Raw genomic sequence first — 15,710 nt, forward strand, 5'->3', positions numbered from 1 at the left:
TCAAAGGAGATCAAAGTGCCTTTCATGGGAAGGAAGAGCTATGGTCTGCATTTTACTCATGGGAAAACTCTAGAGAAGAAACCGTCTAGCCAATTCTATAGCAGCATTCTTTAGAAGTTAACTGAGAATTTACTTTCCTTTTGTCGCAGCTTCCCTGTGGGCCCTCATGGCCTCTGGTGAGCTGTGCCCAGACCTACAGCAGCCTTTACATGTTCTGGGGTGGGACATGTGTCACGATCAAACTATTTTTGCGGAGGTTGTATTGCATGTCCTGGATGGGAAATTATTTCCTTGGACTGTGGAGAGCTCAATGGTTATGAATAATCCCCTATTTCAAATGCCCACTTTGAATACACCCTGATGGTAATACCAAGTTTTTTATTTATTTATTTATTTTTTTTTTTATTTTCCTTCAAATCACTACTGTGTTTGGTTTCATAGTGATGACTGGATCAGCTCAAGCTACAGTTGGCATTTTCTGGGTATTTAGTATAGTAACTTGCTCCTGGATGATCTGGTACTCTGGAAAGAATGGAGAAGTACTGAAATGAGTGATGATTAGCTCAATTATCCCTCATCTTAATGAACTGTGGATAAAATGTTCCTTAAACATTATTTCCATGTTGTTACATTTGCCTCAGAGAGAAAATATTAATCACATGCCCCATAGGATAATGGAAGTGCTATGTGCTGCTGTGCAAGGGTGATGTGCAATGCAGCACTGACAATTATTAAAGTATTTTTGGAAGGATTACAGCTTGATAGTAATGATATAAACGTTTCTTGATCATCACTAGCATGACATAGTGGCAAAGGATGCAAAATGCAAAAGAAGTCCATCTCTGCACACAATCAGGCTCATGATGATGTTCACAGAAATACTTCAGCTCTGCATTTACATTTATCATCTTTTCCTTCAAAACTTGGTGGTTTCCCATGGACAAGCCAAGTAAACAGCAAATGTTTCTGCTGTGACAGGGCAAGTGGATGCTAATTGGGTTCATGGACTTCATCAGACTGAAACATCTGGTTCTTCCATTGTTCCAGCTTGTGTTGAGTTTCCTTCACCAGGACCAGTCTGGACTGAACTCTTAGGACACTCATTCTGCTCTAATACGCAGGAGTTACCGCTACGAACTTAGTGTAGCCCAGAGCTTTGCTGTGCCCAGTCTCTGCTAAGAGGACTGGAAGTGGGAAGTTCTGGAAGTGGGTTTTTCTCAAGGAAAAAATATCAAAGCGTTAATTGGAGACATTCTGATTTAAAAAAAAAATTTAAATTTAAATCATTTCTTGCTCACATGTATACGGTACATTTGATTAAATGCTGTTTGCTGTGATTGTTCAGCTGTTTCTTGTGGTGTCTGTGGCACTTCATCAGCTCGCACCGCCTGAGGAGCAAGGACCTGGGACAATTTTGTGCAAGCTGATGTCTGAACTCGTGCAGGAGCAGGAAAGCACCTGGATGGGTTCATTGCCTTCCATGTCAGCAGTTGTCACTGCACAGTCACCACTGGCAATGCGGTCCCATAGAAAAGCATTCCTTCAGGTTGTGGCCTTCTCCTTCCACAAGTTCAGGATGGTTTTACTGTCCTTCCCCCTTCGGCCTCCTGGGACCGCACTTCCAATTTGTCTTTTCGAACAACTCTGGAGGGTGTTTCCGGTAGGGTCTTGTCTCTTGAATTTGTTTCCCCTGCCTGATTCACAGAGCCCGAGCTTGTTTGATCTCCCAGGGCCAGCATTTTCAGCAGCTCCCTGGGGCTCCATGAAAGGGGAGAAAAAAAGAAGAGTTCACATATGCTACACAGAAATCTCCATATTTTAAAGGGTATCCTGTATCCCTGCTGGAACGCTTTTAATGGTCCACAAATCAGGAAAAAAAAAAAAAAAAAAAAAAAAAAAAAAAACACTTAAGGCATTCATTGTTCGAAGCCCAGATCTTTGGGGGGCCTCTGCCTTCGTGAAGGCTCCACAGGGCCATGATCTGAGGAAGCTGGTGCTGAGCGCCGAGCCCCACGACACCGCTCCCCGGGGCCTGCGGGTGCGCCGAGCCCACGCTCTCACACACCGTGTTTATCTTTCAAGGGATCTGTTTCCATTTTCGGTAAAGGAAGCGAGCGAAAAGATTTCCAGGGAAGAATATGCAAAGGTATTAGCTATGGAGATTTATGCCCTGCTTACGACAGCCGACAGGGATTTGGTGAAATAAGCGTTACAGGAGGTAAAAGGTTTATTTTATCCCTCTTTCAAACTCATGGGGTGGAGTTCTGCCTGCCTCGTGGCATTGTCTGATGAATCTTAATGATTAAAGGCTGGCCAAAGGCAAAAATGGTGGCTGGGCCTTTCAAAAGGCCTTTGTCTTGGTCTGAGGCCTGTGGTGAGAGAAAGCTGAGCTCCTCCCCACCTTTTCTCTGGGCCTTTTGCAGGCAGTTTGAGTTTCAAACTGTAGCCCAAACTTGGTTTGAAACAGTCACCAATATCCATATTCCATCTATGTTTACATGGCTTTTTGGAGATCACCTGCACTTGGTAAAAACAGTGCTAGTTCAGCATGTTGCAGCTTCTGTGCTCCTTCAGGTCCTTGATTCTTACCCTCTGTGAATTCCAGTCACTGTGACTAACAGAGAAATTGAAAAAATAGTCTTGTGCTGTTTTTTAAAATAAGTTAGTTATTTATTTATTTATTTATTTATTTATTTATTTATTTTCTGTTTTACTCTTTGTTCACAGGATGCTAGAAGGAACCCATAGGTGCTGAGAATGGTGGCTTTTCAGGACAGAGATATATTTTGTGGGAATCATATACGTAGACTGGATTTTGTCCTTCCCTTTACTCAGAAAAGCAGTTATGAGGCTGAAGAAATAATGTGCCTCAGGAAGTAAGTGATGGGACTGGCAAACAATATGGAACTTGAAGTTTAGATAGACAGAAACACAATCATTTCTTGTGATGCTTTGAGAATAGATCCTCAAAACGTGCCCATTATCATGTATAAATACTTTCAGAACTTGTTTTTTCTACAAAGTCTTCTGGGATGGGGACGTACGTATAATAATGTTTGTGTGGTAAATGTTTAGGAAATTTGCTTCCTGGTCAGTAACAAATTAAAGCAGAAATATTTGGTGATTATAGAAAATAAACTTACTGCCATTTGATTTCTGAATGTTGTGAATCAAAATGTCCCATATGTGACTATTCTGCAAGATGTATAAAAAACAAATGTTTGTAAGGAATTCAGTATTAATGTTTCAATATTAAAGTTTTGCCACCTCTTGAGATGCTGACAATCTTGAAAGGTCAACAGCTTCTAGGGAATTCCCATTATCTCAGCAGAGAAATTGCTAAAGTAATAGCTTATTTGCTAAGATAACATTTTTTTTTGCAAACATCTTGCAGCATATTAGGAGACTCCAGTTAAAACTGATTAAAAAAATGACTTGACACCTCCTCCAACTTGGAAAGCCACCATTGACTGACCAGTTATTTGATAGTAGTTAAGATGATTTCACAAGGAAGAATGACTTTTCCCCTGGCTAGCTGTGAATGTCATGGGCAGCTTTCAGTGACCTGCTCCTTCAGGGTTGGCTTTATGATGTGCTGCTTTGTTCTGATCCTAGAGAGCATCAAAACAAATCTTAAAGCTAGTATTGCCTCTAAAGAAACTGCCCCAAAACTTGTAAAATATGTAATCAAGCAACACATTCCAGAAACTGGGAATACTGAGTAATATTTGCTCTCTTCCTTCACTTGCTTTCTTGAACCGTGGGCTAATGTGTATTTTTCTGCCCTCAGACAGAAGAGATGCAACCACTTGCTGTCACAAATGATTTGTTTCTCCCCTTTGGGATTATTTCTCCACACCTTCTTCACATGCCTCATCCATCCTCTTCCTCCCAGCTGAGGAAAGCCAAAACAAGCTGGCTTCATAGGGGGCTCACCCATGGGGTTCACCATGAGCTGATGAGGGGGCATGAGCATCCAACCTGCCCTGGAATAGTCCTGGTGCAATGAACGGACGCTCCAAAACTTGTTGCTCCTTCTGCATCCTCTGCTATGGTGGGCTGACCATGGTGGGTTCAGACCATGCCTGGCTTGATGCTATGCTATGGGCACGTACATGAAGGAGGATTGATGATTAACCCATCACTGAGTCCGTGGTTGTGAGGACCTCTAACGCCTCTTGCTCTTCTCCCTCCAAAGGTGCATGGGCGAGCAAAGCTAAACCCATCTCAAACATTCCCCTCATTTCAAAACAGAAGAGGAATTAATGGAATATCCTGTGATTATACAGGGCTCTGGGGACCTCTCGTGGACAAACACATTTGTTTCCTCCATGCTACATGTTTGAATTAGAGATAGGGTGCATTTATTTCCCAAGCTTTAACCCAATTTGGCATAATTCGTGGTCCATGGTGGCACAACAGCTGATCCTGGTCTTGTGGTGCTGCTCAGGTCAATGATGCTTTGAATATTTAAGTCTACTTTCTCACTTTACCATATTCTACATTTTTTTTTTAAATATATTTTTTATTTTTTATTCTAAACTGGTATAGGCAGTGAAATAAGTCAGATTTATGTAGCTACCATATTGCCCTTTATCAAAATGGGTTTGAGAGTTTCTGTATATTTATGTTTTGATATATATATATATTTTTCCTTGTTAGACAATGTCGATGCTACCAGACAACAAATTAAAATAGTAATAGTAAATATTATTCCTGCACACTCATAGTTAAGCAGGCTGAATATATTGACTGTTTCTCACAATTTTTCAATTATTATTATTATTTCCTCTGTCAAAAAGCAGAAAATTACCATCAGCCAGGGAGAAACCTGGAGGCTACTGAGCATTTCTCAGGCTGGCAGGAAGAGGTGTTAAATGGTTGAAAAACAGCAGTCTTAAAATAAATAAATTGGTGTTTAAATTTTTATTTACTGATGATTTTTTTTTCCAAAAAATTTCCCGGAGAAATGTGTTAAGGTGATCAGATCTGGGCCCTGAGAGGTGCCTCCTGTGAGACAGCTATGTTGTCCCCAAATCCACATGTACACCCTTCTGTCCGTACAGGGATAATTTATGGTTTTTCCAGAAATTATTCAAGTTTTCCACAATCCATCTCATTTTTCAGTTCCATTGTGTCCTCACCAATGTGAATTACTGGTGACACTCAAAGTTTTCTCTTAACAAGAAACAAAAGGAGAAGTGGCTGCTTTCTTCCCAACCCTGGCTTTGCATGGAAGTACCATAAAACCAAGGCCAGACAAGAGGGTTCATGTTAAGGAGATATAATTAAAAAGTGCACTCAGTTCTCAGTGCTTATCTTTGGCCCCTGTGAGTAGCTCACTGTGTGGAGCAAGTAATAAAAGCAAGGTAATTTTTCTTTTTAATATTGCAATAACTCTAAGCACTTTTAAGAGAAAATCTGCTGACAATTTTGGGCAGAAAGCAGCATTTCAAAATAAATTAAAATCTTGGCACAAAGTGCCTGATTTCTCAGGAAAAAAAGTGTAACGGAGAGCTGAAAAACTAAACCAGCAGGAGGTATTTCAGCTGAATACACTTTTATACATGCCAGGGGAAAAACAAAGATTGGATTTTTTTAAAATATCTTTTCTGCTGGTTTGCTACAGGGAAAAGGACCCAGCAGCACTTTTTTATCCGCCATTGGCAAGTGGTGGCTTTGGTTGTCAGTGCAGAATGCTAATGGAGGAATTTGGAAGAACAGGATAAAGTTGTTGAGTTTGAGAGCTAGCTCTCCTTTTCTGAAAGCACGCTAGGAATGCTTTAAATACAGAGTTTTAAGCCTAAACCAAAACAAAGTTATGACCGCTGCTGGTCGAGCAGGAACAGTGGGAAAGGATGGGAAGTTCTGACACCCAGATTAAGCTAAAGGAACCACGGAGCGCCCGCCAGCTTCACCTCTGCCAAAATGTTTCCTTTGACGTGGTAGCATCCCTGGGACTCTGATTCGCCAAGAGTGTCCCTTTTGCAGTCCTGTGTATCGACCTTAGCCAGGCCAGATCTGGGTCTGGAATCCCAAATTCTTGCCCCATTTTGCTCTCTATCTATGCATAAAGCTTTTTCATTTCACTTTGACAAACCACCAAGAAGTTTGGGTCTGGATATATTATTTTTTGTGGTACATCTTATCGGCCAATTACTGTTTTAATTTAAATGTACAAGTGCCTATCTCTCCGTTCACAGTTATTCTGCCTGATATAAAACAATTGTTTGGTTACAGGCTTCATGAATCAATGTTATCACGACTCATGAAGTATCTTATTTGCTTTGTGATATGAGTGTTTAACGTATTTTTAAATTCTATTTTCTTGGTTTTTACTTTTATGTGCCATGAAAACCAGAGTGATCTCAGCAGGCTATTTTCCTGTTGTTAAGCCCTGAACCCTAATCTGAAGGAAACAAACCCAGCTCCTCTTATTTTCAAACAGATAAGATTTGCGAGGCTATTAATCACAGGTTCAAATGGCTACACTGGGAATTGAAAATGATATACAGTTTTATATAAAACTTGTCAACATTTATTACAGAGACGGACCATCCGTCCAGTGGGAGCCTTAGAAAGTCATTATGTGTCTGGTGTATGATAAAGAGCGATTTAACTGCATAAACAGCCATGACATCATGCTGAACTTACATGTTCTTTCATCTGCCCCTAAATGATACCGTTTCTTTTTGGCTATTGCCCCAGGCTTTGATTTTGGATGGGGGAGTTCTTTCCCCTCCCGTGCATCATTTAATCTATCTATTTATGCTTTTTATTTTATTTTATTTTATTTTATTTTATTTTATTTTATTTATTTCATTTTATTTTATTTTTTTATTTTTTAATAGGGTGAATTGCTGCTGTTGGTTTCATTTTTCTCAAAGATCTGAAAATGCTTTCTGGCCAGATTCAAAGGCTTAGCTCCCATGCTGGTGTAAATCAACATTATCCCATTGAATTTGGCTTCCATCAGACAAGGATTTAGCTTGCGGTGTTTAATCTTGGTGAATTCGTACACAGGAAAACAAGAAATTACATCTTCCCACACATCAACAGACGCTGGTGGGAGCTGAAAGCACTGAAAGAAGATAACTTTCAGAGTGCTTTATTACTTTCCTCAGCCTTGCTCTTCAGAGATTAAACCTATTTCAGAGGTGAATGATACTTGAAGGCTAACCAACCCACTGGCTCTGCTGACAATTAATGACACAAAACATACAAGGAGATGAATTTCTTCTTGCTGTAGCTGCAATAGCTGGACAAGCTTTCAACGTGCAGTACCACGTCACCATTACTCTGACAAAGTAGCTTAAAGCCCTGATAAATATCCCATCAAAATCTCCCAGTGACCATTTGGTGCTGAAATAAACTGGCACAACTGCTTGAAAAGAATGATTGAGGTATATATACGTATTTATATTTAAATTTATATATTTATATATAGGTGCAGAGGGGCTTTGCAGAAGCCCGTGGTGGGCTGGGACCCCCTTCACACTTGCTGCCAGGGACTGTGCTGGAGTAGCTGGTGATAAGATCACAGTATGCAGTGAATCCCCAAAGTGCCTTTGGAAGGGACAGACGATGGGAAGTGAAGTGTTTTAAGTGCAGCCAATCTCTGTCGCAGGCTGGGGGAAAAAAGAAGAAGTGATGAAACTGGTATTTGGAAAAAGTGGCCTCTGAACCTTGTGAAAACACTTGGATTTGAGAAATTAAGCTACATGGAGAGTGATAAATACAGCTTTTTGCAACTGGTGATGCTGCAGCCTTGAACTGGCAATCCTGGGGCTGCGGATGCTGAAAGGCGAAGATGCACTGCATCTGGCTGAAGTGAAACAGAGAAGCTGAGATGAAAGTCTTGACAAAGATTTCTCCTTTTCCTTTCAGCAATTCCTCATTGCAGGAGGACAAAGTGCAGGAAGACTGCTAGAGATGTGATAGATTTTCCCTTGGACATACAAAAAGGTTGCTGCTAGAACAAGAGAGGAAAGGATGTGTGTCAGATCTATTTATTTATTTATTTATTAAATCCTCTATCTAAAAAAAAAACAGTCTCCTCTGACAACTGGCCATTCTTTCTTTATGAGTACACTTATTAAAGACTCTTTAAATTACTGCTTGGAGATCCTGGAACTTATGTCACTTCTAAGTAGAGGTGGATGGTCAAGTCCAAGCCATGAGAAGTGGATGCACAGAAGTCCCTCGGCTGCAACCGTAGCATAGTACCCATAACCGTGTCAGCTTCAAACTGGTTGTTAGCTAAACACCAAAATACACACCCCACATCTCAGAAGAGTTTTAAAGCCTGACCTATGGCTTCATATTGCCACAGCTAAGGGTGGCTGACCTCCAGGTGTAAAACTAGCCCAAACTACCGTCCAACTGACAGCAGAATGGCTCTCTTCTGCAGAGTGGATATCCAGTGGGGATAATCCTCCCTGCAGCCATCAACTGAGTTTTTCCTGTTGCATCTGTTGTTAAAATGTTATCCTTGCTGTTATTTGGATGAAGACATTTTCATGAGCAGGCTGCTCTTCAGGTCCCTGGAGGACATACATAGCTGAGATGGCTGTATCCGAGGATAACATTTTTCAGGGGAATAGGGGAGATTAGCATGAGTAAAGCATCTACAATTGGGTCTTATCACAGTTCACGTACTGTGTTTAATGAGAAAAACGTGTGTGGGAGGAGACTTTTTGTTGAGGCTTTCTCCATTAGTGTTTTAGTCTTACTATAGGTATTTTCCTCTGAAACATGCATATAATTTTGAATTTGAAGATTTTTATTTTTATTTTTTTAATGCAAAAGACAACTCAATTATGGGCTAAAGCTGATGCTGTAAAATGCTCTGCTCTTTGGTAGAAAAAAGGTTCACTGTTTATGCAATTCTAAATTCTTCCTTTTAAAATAAAATTTACAGCCTCCTGAAATGGCTTGCACAGACCTCCCAGGCTTTGATTTCTCGCAGAGTTTTTGAAATGCATATGAACCCTGAGACTGGTAACAGACTGAAATAATTACACTCAATGGTAGGTGTTAATGCCTTTGACATTGCCTGCCAGTTGTCTTCATGCTTGTGAGAAATTTATGCACCAACTACCCAGTGTTTTACTGCCAAACTGTATTCTTTCCATTCCTCTTAAGGATCACCCTCCATGCCACGAATCTGCTTGCTCATTTATCATACCAATTCTTCAAGTCAGATTTATTTCAAAGAAAAAACAAGGCGTGGGCTACAAAGCTGCTCACTTGCAGTGTGGGACGGGTTTCCAGAGGTTAACGCACCCCATGCGGACACGGCTCTGCCTCATGCAGTTGCTGTGCATTTATCACAGGGTAGAAGAAAAGCTGGTGAAGAAATCTGGGATGTGCTGGAAATTCAGGCAGTGTGCTGAAAGGCAGCCTCCAGATCTGCTGATCCTCAGATCTGGGAGGTCATCTGATGGCAGCAGCTTGGTAAACCTCTGCCCCTTGGTCTTCATCTTGGCTAGTGAAAATGATGTGGTCAGTTTTCTGATCCCTTGGGTTAAACATTGGCTCCCCCACTGCAAAACTTTGTTGGAGATGAGAAAATTCAGTGGTTTTGTGGAGCAAAATGGGCAAACTCAGTTCTTGGTCCATCCCCCAGATGGTGTCAGCAAGCCTGGAGCTCACCTCTCCCTGCTCGGTCTTATAAAATCCAAGCAGAAACTTCCCTCCACAAACCTCCTCCACCGCCATTTCACATTTTACAGTGTGATAATGCATTTGTTATCTCAGTGTTTAAAAACAAAACAACAAGAGGGGGCTGAAGGCCCTGTGCTGATGCACCTCAGTAAGAGCTGGATGGTGGCCCAAGGTGTGGCAGTGGGGGGCCCTCTCTTGCTGCTCCGCATCAGGGTGCATCACAGCGTCTACCAGAAATAGATACGGCTGGGCTTTTACACCTGGGTGGGACCACATGCCCTCTCTGATGTCTAGGAGTGACGTGCCAAAAAGCCCTGACATGAAACGATACGATTTCACCACCCTTTTGTTTCCTGGCACGTGGTTTTGTGTGCCACGGGGCGGGAGCATGTTTGACCTGTGTGCACCAGGCGATTTTAATTCTCTCCTCAGGGCTCTCGCAGTGGCTTTGCTTCCAAAAGGCAAATGTGCAGCTGCACTGGAGTCATTTCCATTTTGATCATCTAAATAAGGGCAGGGAGTGCAGTGCTCATTTCCAGTAAATGATTTTGCAGGGAAGCTTCTTCAAGCATGTAATTGGCCTTCAACATAGAAAAGGGACTTCAGTTTGAGAAGTTAGGGCTTGAGGAGGTTTTGCATTGCAGCATGATTTCAGCAGAGCTGGAAAAGCTGTATTTTAGCCTGTGAAAACTGGCCCTTAGGGGTGGCAGCATCTGCCATTGCCTTGTGCCGGAGTTGCAGAGCGCAGCACGAGGCACTGATATCTCTGGAGGAAACACTGACTTGTGCTGGGCAGATTGGTCTGGATTTTATTTTTCCAGGTGGTCGTGGAAGAGGCTGGTTTTGTACATCGTGGTGAAGGCAGCAATTTTCCTATCAGGTTCTGGGTTGTTAAACTCTTCCGGGTGATACTGAGGAGACCGAGAGGATTTGAACACCTAAATAATTATAATTATCTGCAGCCAGCACACAGGTCTGTCAGTGCTGAAATGGGAGATGTTGAGTGAGAACTGAGTGACAAGTAACAAAAAAAAAAAAGGAGACATAGAGAAGGAGGAGCAACATCTCCACACTTTCCATACTTCCCCGAAAGGATTTGTTGGGCATATGCAAGTGTCCCATAAAGCAGCATCTGCAGCCCACATTTAGGGCTCTGGTGCATTTGAGGACGGGCTCTCCAGGAGCTGTGTGCAGCTTATGCAGACTGCATGCAGGGCTGGAAAACAAATGCAGCACGATGGAGCTTTTGTCACCTTCCACAAGCATTTCACCAACTGCTGTGCTCGTTGGTGTCATCTCGTTTTAACCATTAGCTTAAAAAATGTGATGCCAGGGGCACCTTGCAGGGCATGTTCTGCTCTCCTGGGGTACACTGGTTTTATTTTATTTTATTTTATTTATTTATTTATTTATTTATTTATTTATTTCCTAAACAGGGACTTTTCTCATCACCCTAGAACACAGATACTTCAGCTGCTCCTAACATTCATGTACCACGGGTAACCCAAACAATGTTTTTGTGGAGTATTTCCCAAACTATCAATTAAAGTCCAATAATACTGATAAAATTTATTTCACAGCTCTGGTTTTCAAATTTGTCAGATCTGAGGAATGTGAAGATTGGTGGAAAGCTGTGCTCCTCTTGAACCAGGGAACTTGGAAGAGTTTTGCTAAAACGGGAGGTACTTTAACAATGTTTTCAGCTACACGCCATCAAATAGCGTGGCTAAACGGGGAAACGGCCAGACTGCTGAACTACTTTTTGTGGCTCCTCATCACTCACTTCTGTGCAGAGCTCTCTCATAATAACGATCCTGGATAGAAAGGCAGGAGACATTTAAAATATGAGCAGTGTTTCCTGCCAGCTGATCTCAAAGAAACGGTAAACGATCCTACATCTAGGCAGAACCGTGGGTCACATCCTAGTCCTTTTATTTTCATTAGTACCTTAATTTGGGGGTAAACCCTGAGGAGGTCCTTTGGCTTAGAGCTCTGCAGAGGATGCAATGCAGATGAAACCTCCCTATGGGTTGAAAGAGATCCTGTGAACCAAAAGCCATGGGATTTACGTTAAAAAATGAGAGCTATCCTCAGGCTCATTTATCTCCCCCTTCAGTGAAAGTGCCACAAGGACTGGGTTCCTTTGAAGTCTGAGCTGAGAGAGGAGTGGGGAGGCAGGTACCTGGGGGAAGGCAGCGCTCCAAAGAGCAGTCTCTGCTGAATTAAGAACAAAAAAGCAATGGGGTGAGCTGGTGAGCAACAGCTATTTTTGGACACGAGGCCCAACAGGTGGTCACACAGCAGAGAGGTCTCCAGACCTCCCACCTTACTGTGCAGGAAGCTTGTGTAGAAAACCACAGCATCCTGGCGTCCACCTTCCACCTCCTCTTCCAACTTTGCCCCAGGCTCCCGGTAAGCCTTCCTGGCTGAAAAGCACCCAGAATATTACAAAATTAGCCAGAGCCTTTGTTTCCAGTCTTCATCCCGATGTGCAGGAGGTCTGAGGGCCCTTTTTGGCAAGCGGTAGCTGGAGGTAGTTGGGTGTTTTGGGTCCAGCTGTTGGCTGGGGGCAGGAGACAGCATCTCTGTGTTTGCTGTGAGATAACCAGCTCTTGCAGGCTAGCAGGGCTGAGCCCAGAGCAGCAGCCTGCACTGCCGCGGCTTGCTTCCTCTCGCAGATTAAAAGCCCTTTCTCTAACCTCAGCAACACCCTCTGCCAGGAGCATTGTTTTGGAGAGCGCCGTAGATGCTGCCCATTAAGCAGCAATTAGTCTGCGCTGGATGAACAGCCCGCTCTCTCCCCCAGACGGCTGGTTATTAAGATACTTATGGTTAATATGAATTTCCCCTGCCATAAATCACCGGCCTTTATACCTGCAGGGAAGTCATGGCAATCAGTGACCCCGCTCTGTCGGCCCGGCCAACGAGCGCTGTCTTGTAAAATAAAGATCGTAACAACTTATCGTCGCCGTAAAAACAACAGGAGAGGGAAAAATCCCAGTGCTGGTATCTGATAACATGCCGTAATCAAGCGCTTGCATATCCTCTTCGAGGAGGCTGGTAAATGGAAAGTTACACAGCTTCATTTGTCACGCCGGGACTTCTGGCCGAGGAGCCGGAGCTTGTTGCAATTAGATGGGTGGGAGGACGGAGGAGCAGGGATGTGGAGAGCTGAGCGGCTTGCAGGAGCCAGCCTGGGGAGGGCTGTGTGCTCCTCACCCACGTGGGGAGATAGAGAAAATGCCAGCTTCTGCAGGGAGCTGGGAAACACCCTCCGGGATGTGCTGCTGTAGGTGCTGCAAGCTGCAGTTATTCCCCAACCAAGGCTTTTGTGAGATGAGTGCACATTTTCTGTGTAGTTTGTATACTTCAAAAACTTGCTTTATACACGTACCTCAAAACAAACCCTCCTTACTCTTAGTAGGCATATATACATCATGTTGGTTTGCTCTTGCGGTTGATAGTTGGGTCACTGGGGGTCTGAGAGTGACGTGAAAGCCTGCCGGCTGTTTTTACCTTGGGGGCTGATCTCATGCTTACCCCGTGACTTTGGTGTTATCAGAAATTCGTGTTCTTTGCAAATGTTAGCTTATGGCTGCTTTAGTACCAGCCAAGCAGCATGCCTCTGAGAGTTCACCCAATGAGCAAGGGATAGAAAAATCAGCTCTTGAGGTTTCCTGCTGAGTACCCAGCGGTTGTTTCAGATGTCTGGGGAGATTATGGACGTGCAGTGTCAGTAGATGGCACTATTTTATACTTTATGAGGACAGTACAGGTAGGGAGCGAGCGGCAAAGCTCAGGAGAGGTTGCAAACACCGCTCTCCTCTTTCTCAATGCAAAAATGCTCCAGCAAACCCAGCGCGAAAGAGGTGAGGGGTTTGCTCCATGCAGCTGCCCCTCATTCTTGCACCGAGCCTTTTGCACAGGCTCAGGTTGAAGGATGGTCTCTGGCATTTACAGGTCTCGTTATGGGATGATAAGCTCCCATTCCTGCGAGATGAATTTGTGTGTTTATTAAACGTCTCTAAGCTAATTGTGTTCAGAAAATATCCCTAAACCACTACATATGGTCTCGTGTGCTGGCCCCAGGCAGCAGCGAATATCAGCATCAAAACTAGTGAGAGGATGTCTTCTCCCAGAAAGTTGCTAAAACTGGGATAAAAAGGGTGAAGCTCATTCCTCTGAGGCTCACAGTTACTGATGAAGTGGCTAAAATCAGCTTTTTATTCTTATAATTATTTTATTTATTTATTTTATTCAGCTGTGCTGGACTAAAAGATCCTTAATGTAAAATGGCTCTGTGTGTTCTATACCTGGGCATAAAGTCTTCTGCGATTAATAGAGACATAAAATGGGCAAACAGGAGGAGGGAAGAAAGGTACAAAATGGGGCAAAATGGGGCCTTTCTTGTATTGATTGCAAAGGAGAGACAAGGGACTGACTCTTCCATTTGGTGCCGTTTCTTTGGAGTCACCCCGGGTTTATTTTGGAGGCTTTAAAGGTCAGAGAGTTCAAAGTTCAAAAATGCTCGTCAGAGTTAACATATATATTTTGCCTTTAAGTAAAAAAAAAAAAAAAAAAAAAAAAAAAGGAATCTGTCCTTCACTGCTAAATCCCTTACATTAGGAATTCCTGTCATCCTCTGAGGGTGACGTTTTTATTCCCTTTAGTAACTGATTTTTTTTTTTTCCCCTTTCCCCAAGGCCTCCCTTGTTTTAATTCTTGTCGTTTATTACTTTCCTTTTGATTTGACGTCTTGCGTGCTGCTCCGTCCCTTCATCCCCATATTGTCTCCTTTGCTGTACTGAAAACACACAGGAGACGTGCCTAAAGAGCGGTAAAACTTGCTGGTCTTTGCTAGCGCTGGTCAGCAGAAAGACCGAAACGTGCTCATTTATACACAAGCCGTTTCCCCCTCTCTGCCCTCCCGCTCGTTCCCTTTCGGTTGCTGTTGCAACGCTAGATTTGCAAAAACCCCTGACTACTATAGTGTTTTTATCTTGGGGAACATCTAAATCACTTAGAAGTCTGTTGGCTGAACTCAATAAATAAATAGCCGAGAGCTCGCTGGTAGCAGTGAGTTATGGCTCTTCTGTCACTGCTGCGCGGGGCCGTGCACAGCAGCTGCGCTGACAGCCAGCCCGCCATTGGCACATGTTCCTTCTAAGCCAGCTCAGAAGAATCAAAGCAGTGTTCTCCACGTCGGGGAGCAGGGGGTTGTCGAAACCATCCAGGTAATAGTTACCAGGATTCGTCCGCCGGCCCGTCTTGCTGCACGTTCCCATCACGGGTCAGAAATAAATGCCCTCTGATCCCCACCAGGGCCGGATCCTGCTCTCCCCTTTCCCCGTTGGATTTGCACAGAGCTGGACGGGTGGCGCTGAAGGAGAAAAAGGGATTGCTTGTGCTGAAATGCGGAGAAAAAGAGCCGTCGGTGCTCCCGTGCTGCTCAGCGGCGTGCAAGGAGATGGATGGGCTCAGCCGAACTCGCGGCCCCGCTCTGATTTACGGGAGATCGGCTGCTATCATGGTCATCTCCCAGCAACTGGCAGAGCCCAAACTGAGCCAGAGAGCAAGCAGTGCCATGTCCTGCCAGCGAAATAAATCCAGCTTCATGAAAAAAGGAAAGTCAAGCTATGCCTGATGCTCTGAATTGCTTTCTGTGTACATGTACCTATATAGTCCCATAGATGAAGAAGTCAGTACAGATATTCTTGTTCTGCCCGTAGCATAAAGGAAGCATAACAAACACTCTTCACAGTGACTGCATACACAAGCAGATTGTATAAAAACAGGTAGGATTTCTATCCTGGCACATGCACCGCATGTGTCAGCTATATCGTATCTTACAAGTGATGACGGACAAGTCTCTATAGGGCAGAGATCTGGTGCATTCGGCATTGTATGGAAAGTACTCGACATCCGTGATTGAAGGAAACTAACTCTCATAATATTATTCACTTGTCTTCTCTATACTGTTTACAACCCCCCCTAATTTTTAGTTAGCTCCATTTTGAATATGCTCCAAGTGCCACTGAACAATA

This window comes from Oxyura jamaicensis, chromosome 11 (genome assembly GCF_011077185.1).
Source record: "Oxyura jamaicensis isolate SHBP4307 breed ruddy duck chromosome 11, BPBGC_Ojam_1.0, whole genome shotgun sequence".
Classification (NCBI taxonomy): Eukaryota; Metazoa; Chordata; class Aves; order Anseriformes; family Anatidae; genus Oxyura; species Oxyura jamaicensis.